This window comes from Ammospiza nelsoni, chromosome 30, assembly GCF_027579445.1.
Source record: "Ammospiza nelsoni isolate bAmmNel1 chromosome 30, bAmmNel1.pri, whole genome shotgun sequence".
Classification (NCBI taxonomy): Eukaryota; Metazoa; Chordata; class Aves; order Passeriformes; family Passerellidae; genus Ammospiza; species Ammospiza nelsoni.
In genome coordinates, this window is record NC_080662.1 from 1,695,001 (window position 1) to 1,702,547 (window position 7,547).

The window sequence follows — 7,547 nt, forward strand, 5'->3', positions numbered from 1 at the left end:
CGGTCAACCAGGCCTCAACAGCAATGCCACTCTTAACATCTCTAAGAATTTATTCTCAGACTCCAGGAGCCAAGGATATCAAATGTGGAGAAGCAGAGCACGCCACCACTCCAAATTCCTCTTTTACAGCAACATAAAGTGGTCATCTAATGCTGCACTATCATAAAATTAAATCACGCTCACTTGTCATTTTGCACAGGCCCGACCGACAGATTAAACACTGCACAGCAAAATGTAATTTCCCCGAGTGAAGGGAGAAGAGGGGGTTGAAATATCTTTGTCTGCAGTGTCTGCTCAGTCCTGAGCCCTTGTGGGAATAAAGCAGCAGCCTCAGGAAGAGGATTTGCAGCATCTGCCTTCGGGGCACAGGCAGCACTTGGCGTCCCCCTGCCAAGGCAAGCAGGATTTCAGCAGCCTGCCAAGGTTATCCCTGGCAGGGGGAGAGCTTTTCAGGTTGGAAATGTAATAAATCTGCAGTTGAGAGAAGTGAAATACAGTTTTTCCTGCATTCTGAGTTCAGGGAATGACTCTCCCTGCAGCTGCCCCAGAGATGTGGGGTGAGAGCTGCACACAAAACCCAGCAAAGGCTGCAGAGCATCCACTGCACCCACAGGAACATTTCCCTCCCCAAAAATATTTCCATATGGAGCCAGCAAGGACAATAAACACCATCTACAGCCCCTTGGGACAGGGGCTGTGTGTCCCCAAAGCAGCCAAAAAACAAATTCCAGGAATATTTCCATATGGAGCCAGCAAGGACACTAAATACCACCTACAGCCCCTTGGGACAGGCCAGTGTCCCAAAACCCAGCAAAGGCTGCAGAGCATCCACTGCACCCACAGGAACATTTCCCTCCCCAGAAATATTTCCATGTGGAGCCAGCAAGGACACAAAACACCATCTACAGCCCCAGTGTCCCAAAGCAGTCAAAACACAAATTCCATGGAATATCCTGAGCTGGGAGGGACTCACAAGGAGCAAGCCCAGCTCTGAAATGAATGGCCCAGCCGGGAATCAAGCTCACAATTTTGGAATTATCAGCATTCCATGGAAAGGCTGTTGGCCCCCACATCAGGAGCTCATCCCTGTGCTCTCATCTGCATTCCCAAGTCCCAAAAGAAGAGCCAAGGAGTTCCAGGAGTTCCAAAACTCCTTGGAGATTGGTGGCAAATCTGTTGGGATGTGTAAGCAGCGGTAGGAATAAAGGGATTGCAAAAAAATCAGGGCTGAGGGCATGGAAAACTCTGCTCAGCTTAGCCCAAATCTCCCTGAGCTGCAAAGTGACATCAGGAGCTTCTCAGTCCCTGAATCTGTGAAGTTCAGCTCTTTCTGGGATTTTGGCAAAGGGATAAATACATGGAAAAGTGAGGAATGGGGCACAAGGATATCCCCTCTATGCACACCCATTTGATCCAACCAGCACAGCCCCTCCAAAAACCTTCTCTGTGCTGTGGGACTCCTGCTGTATGACAGCTGAAAAAAAAACCTGAATTGGGATTAAAAACCTCACTCAGGTGAGATTAAAAAAAAAAAAAACTGAAAAAAACCCTGAATTGTGATTAAAACCTCACTAATTTCAGCTCAGAGTCACCTTAAAGCTCTTCCATAAAGCAGTAATGCCATGGCTCAGATGCTCATCCTAAATAAACGTGCAGGAATTCTCTGCCTTTCCCGAAAATCGTATTTCCTGACCTGGCTGTGTGCTCTGGCACACGCTGCAGGCTTTATTGATTAGAAGGTCTGTTAAGATTTATCAGACTTGATAATGCACTCTACTTGATTAGGATTTCCAGCTTCAGAGTCAATACTGGTTTCATATGTGATGGAAAGCACTTGGATTCACTCTATTCCCTTTGGAAATTTGACAGGAATTGTCTTAGGCTCAGCACTGGAAAAGCAGAAACACAGCACTTCAAAAATTAAAGAAACCCTTTTTTGAGGAATTAAAGAAATGTATTTTAAGCAGAAAGGCACCTCCTGCCTGTCAGGGCTACAGGAAAATGAGAATGCCACTCTGGAAAGAGGCAGGAAATGGGAAATTCAGTGATTCTTCTTATTTCAATATCCTAAGTCCTTCCCTCCGTACAGGATGAACTTCATCTCATATTCTACAGCCCCTTTGTAAAGGCATTTTTTCCCTTGTAATGAAAAAATTCACCTTAATTAAGCAGCACCATGAATAGAAAGACTTTTAACAAAACCAACATGTAATTTCTCTCCTTCAAAGTTATTCGTACATTAACATTTACAAATCTGTTCCTTTTTTAAAAGGATCCACCCCAGTGAGGCATCTTCAGCTTGTGAATTCACCCACACTCAGCTCTGACTACACAAAATGGATTTTTCTCTCTTTAGCACTTGTGGTCAACTGCATCAATATTTCTGTGCCCACAAAATGCCAGACCAAAAAAAAATGATAACATTTTAAAGCTTGAGAAGGTGCATTTCAGGCTCAGTCAAGCAGCTTTCTCAGGTCCAAAGGAGAGGGAGATTTGTAGTGGGGTTCAATGCCTGCACTGCTCCTTCATTGGAATAGATCTGGCATGTGAAATGAACTTCTGAAATGCAACTGGAGATGGACAATTCTTTAGCCAAAAGAATGGAATCCGTGGAAAAAAACATGGCTTAAAATTCAGATTTAGAATAAACACTCTTGGAAATTGTCTGTGTGATTGTCACACACATCACACCAGAAATGAAACTGATGTGGGATTGGTTTGGGGGTTAAAATCTTTCTTCCTCTTTATAAAGCAGTTGAGTCTCTGTGGATGAGTTTTCTGCCTAAATGTGGGAATTAATGTTCTTCAGGATTTTCTAAACCACCTCAGATTATAAAAATGAGTACAACTACCTTCAAAACAAAGAAAACACCAAAACTGAACAAATTTAGGCCAGGCTGGACAGGGCTTGGAGCAACCTGGTCTAAGAGAAGGTGTCCCTGCCCATGAGGAGGAGATTCAAAGTCCTTCCAACACAAATCATCCTTATTTTTAGAAATTAATTTTATATACTTATTTATAAATAGGTAATTTTATAAACTTATGTCCATGTGTTTCTTTAGGTGCTTAAATACTTTAAAAAGCTCAAAGTTGTGGAGGGATGGAGGCAAAATCAGTGTTCAGTTCAACACTTGAATATCAGTCCCCTCTCCATTAGAAGCCAGAAAAACGCCCAAATTTTTGGGGAAAAAAGTCACATCTATAGGATTTATTAAGGAGTGCAGCATTAAAACCCTCCCATACCTGCAAGATTCTTTCCAAGCTTCACTCACCTAAAAATACAGCCCCAAACAAAACGTTTTCTTCAGCTTTGTTGTTTACATTTGCTGGTAATCTGGAGAATCTGAAGTGGGGTTTGATGGTGCTCAAAACATCTCCCTGATTCATTGCTCCAAATCTGGACCCTCAGCGTTCCCTTTGAGTCATCCCACTTATATTTAGCAACACCCAAATGCCTCATGATTCTCTCCAAAATAAACATGAAGAGGTTTTAATCAAAGCTGAGCAGCAGAAGCTGTAGCTGTCCCACACTTGTTCTCTTCAAGAACTCTAATAATATTAATTTCCAAGTCTGAGGGATTTGGAAAAAAAAGTCCCTGTGAAGGATTTCTACCATAAAAATGCTGAAAACGTCTTGGTGGTTCGTCCCAGATTTCAGCATTTTTCTACCACAAAAATGCTGAAAAAATCTTGGTGGTTCATCCCAAATTTCATTGGTTCATCCCAAATTTCATTTCAATGGCCTCATTGGCGTTGCCTATAAACCCGCTATCCAGGGTTTACCAGAAACGCCAATGGGGTCATTCCATGAGTTGAAATGTGTTATAAGAAGTAAATTTCTGCTCAATGGAAGTAAATTTTTTGTGAGTTAAACAACTTTTATTCATATCAGCTTTGGAGCAGCCACAGCCACGTCAATCCCACTGTCCATGCTGCCATTTTCCCAGGAATCCATGTCTGCTGGAGAGATTTAGGTGGTTTAACACTCCAGCAATGGCCTTTTTGGGCTGTTCTCAGCATTTTTTAGGATTCCTAGAGCACAGAGGAGGAATTTGGGGCCCACTCTCCTGATCCCTGCCTGTTTTCCTTGCCTTAGAACACGGCAGGAATTCACTCCAATCCAAGGCAGCTCCTGCTGCCAGAAGAAACCCAACACAGATTTTTCCCCTCTCTGCCCAGGTTTTCTGTCCCAGACGTGCCCTTCCCATATTGTTTTCCCTCCTTCTCCTGGAACCACGCTGAAAATCGACCTTGTCCTTCTGCTGTGTCTTGGCAGCGCTGCCAGGATCTGAATCTTGGCACTCCTGACACTCCTCCAAACGTGAGAGCCCTTTTGGAGGAATGTCACGACTTCCAGCGCAGCTCAGAACAAGAATCCTGTCTAAAATGATGGATAGCCGAGGAATTTTGGAATGATTTCTTTTGTTAAAACTGAAAATCTGCTGCCAACCACAAACCAAGGTGAAGGGCTTGAGCACAGGGTGGGATTGTAGGGGTGAACTGTGAGGGGTTTGATCCTGATGGGTCCCTCCTAACTCAGCACATTCTGATCCCGTGAAATTATCATATCCATTCATCAGATAACATTAAAAGCTGGCAGGGTGTTTCTTTTCCACTTTTCTCAGCCATTTATTTTTCCCCATTGAGCTTCAGCAGCTCTGCCCATCCATCCCTGTGTTTGAGGAGCCTCACCTGGTTCAGACCCAGCAGAAAGATGTCCCTGGTCCATGTTTGTGTTGAGGGGCTGCAATTCCAGAAGGATCCCCCCAGGAGCAGAAGCACCAGCTGCACCCACCATGGATCAGGAGGAGGAACAGCAACTTTTGGCAAAGTAGGGAGCTGAATTGGCTCCTCCTCCTGTTTATATTTGCCTTTTACTCATTTAATTAGACACGGAGACAGATGCCCTCTCCTAAGAAGCTGAGCTAAGCTCTTGATACCATCCAAGAAGCAAGAAATTCATTATTAATCATCACAATCCATTCCTCGACTTCCCACCCTGCCTAGAGGTCTCCAGGACTGCCAAGGAGTGAGTTCCAAAGCACTGAAGTTCTTGTGGGATAATTATTTCTTACTTCTGGACCCAAAGAGGAACGCTGTTTCTTGCAATCGCGTGTATTGAAATTAATTAGATTTACAGTCTTGACTGGCTGATCAGGCAGCAATGGAAAATAAGATTCCCACACAAATAATGAATTGCTCGGTCATCCAATAAAGCAAAGCAGCAAAACAGTCCCTTTTAGTCTCATATGAGCATAATTGCCATCCTTGTTTCACATAAATGACTTTTCCCAAGTATCCCAAAGGCCACCGGGGAAGCTGCTTCAGATCTGAGTGGTGAAGATGATTTTCAGAATAAAAAACCTGCAGTCTCTGGGTCAAACACAGGTACAAGCTGCCTGGAAGCCACGATTTAATGATGAGGGGACTCATTCCCACCCTGCTCAAGGCTGGAATTTTCTTGGGAGAGCCTGGGAAGGGCTCGGGGCAGCGCAGCTGCAGCTGTCCAGCCCCTGGTGCTGAATTCTGCAGTGTCCCCTCACACCCAGAACAGGAACGCAAACACAATTCTTTAAAAAAAACAGCCCAAAAAAGATGTTAAAGGGGAAAGTTTTAAAAGTTTTAAATGTTTTAAATACTGCTCAGGGCAGTACAGCTTTAGTCCTGAATTCTGCAGTGTCCCCTCACACCCAGAACACGAACACAACCACAACACTTCTAAGAAACCAGCCAAAAATAGAGGTTAAAGGGGAAAGTTTTAAAAGTTTGAAATACTGCTCAGGGCAGCACAGCTGCAGCTCTCCAGCCTCTGGTGCTGAATTTTGCAGTGTCCCCTCACACCCAAAACACAAACACAACCACAACTCTTAAAAAAACAGCCAAGAAAAGAGGTTAAAGGGAGAGTTTTAAATGTTCGTGTCTGCCTGGTGATGTTACCACTCAAATATTTCAATATCTGCCCCAAACTTTCCTAAAACAGAAATTTCAGCACACCCATTGTCACCAAAACACAAAATCCGCCCCCGTGGATGTTTTAAGAGGGTCGTTCCACAAAGTCAGCCTCATCTGCTGACATTTGCACAATGGCCAGCACATAAACCAGCTGAGGAACTCTTTTGTGATTCTTTAATTCGTCTGGTGCAGCGTTTATTCAGGAGGGCTCTGGGCTGCCCGGTTCCCTGCATTCCCAGGGTGCAGATAAAGTGTCACTGTGATTTCCAAGGTGAGCTCCTGGCTCAGCACTGCCAATGAATTCGGGTCTGGGTGGCTGTTAAAAAAGAAAAAATGGGAATTAGCTCTTTTCCTGTTGCTCACCTTTCCAGCTCTCAACTTTTAGCACTTCCCTGCTGTTACATTTATGTTTTTTGAAAAAAAAAATCCCTTTGCTTTGCCCAGGATTTTCTCTTAGGAAGCTGAGAAAAATGAAAACAATAATTATTTCATTTGTTTCTTCTCTGTTTTGCTCATTAGAGATTGTTTATCTAACAAGTGATTCTTTTATTGATTTTTGCTGTGATTTGCTTTGACTTTTTGGCCAAGCTGTGTTGGGACTCTGGAGAGAGTCATGACTTTTCATTATTATTTTTTAGCTTTCTGTAAACATCCTTTCTGTATTCTTTAGTATAATATACTAAATAATAGCATAGTATTCTTTAATATAATAGTATTCTTTAATATAATATTAGTATTCTTTATATAAGATAATTATAATAATATAATTATTAATATAACATAATAATATAATAATATATGATAATTAGCATTCTTTAATATAATAGTACGCTTTAATATAATAATTTGTATTCTTTACATAAGATAATTATAATAATATAATAATAAATATATTATAATAAATATAATATATAATAATAAATATAATATGTAACAATATAATAATGTATAATAAAATATAATGTATAATAATATATAATAATTAGTATTCTTTGATATAATAATTCTTTAGTATAGTACAGTATTCTTTAATATAATATAGTATTATAAAATAATAAATTAACATAAAGTCTGGTTGATCATTCCTTCCTTCATTGAGGCACCCTGCTAACACAATACTCAGCTCCTTCCTTTTGTTGGAAAAACACAAAAATGAAACTTGTTTTTGGCCTGGGATGGAAAGAGCATCAATTCCATCCCTCAGAAAAGGCCACTGGGAAGGTCCATCCCTCACCCACCCCCTACTTGATACCCTCCCACAAAAGCTGCTTTTTGAAAAGGAAAAAAATCTTCATTTTGCCATCTTGGCGGGTAATAAAGCAGCAATGTTTGGTCAGTGAAGGGATGCAAACCTGTCCCAGGGCTGCAGAAATGGTTCCTTGTAGAACAATTTCCATACGCGCTCGAATCCCACGGCGCCACTCCGGCTTTAACTTCCGTATGAGCGACTTTGCAATCGGTGATTACCGCGAGCCCACGGCAGTAAATAGGGGGAAACGGGCAGGTTTTATTTTCCCAAAGCAGAGCTGTGGGAAAATACATGGATATTTTCTGCTTACTTAAGCAGTAATGATCCATCCTGAGCTCTCTCCCAT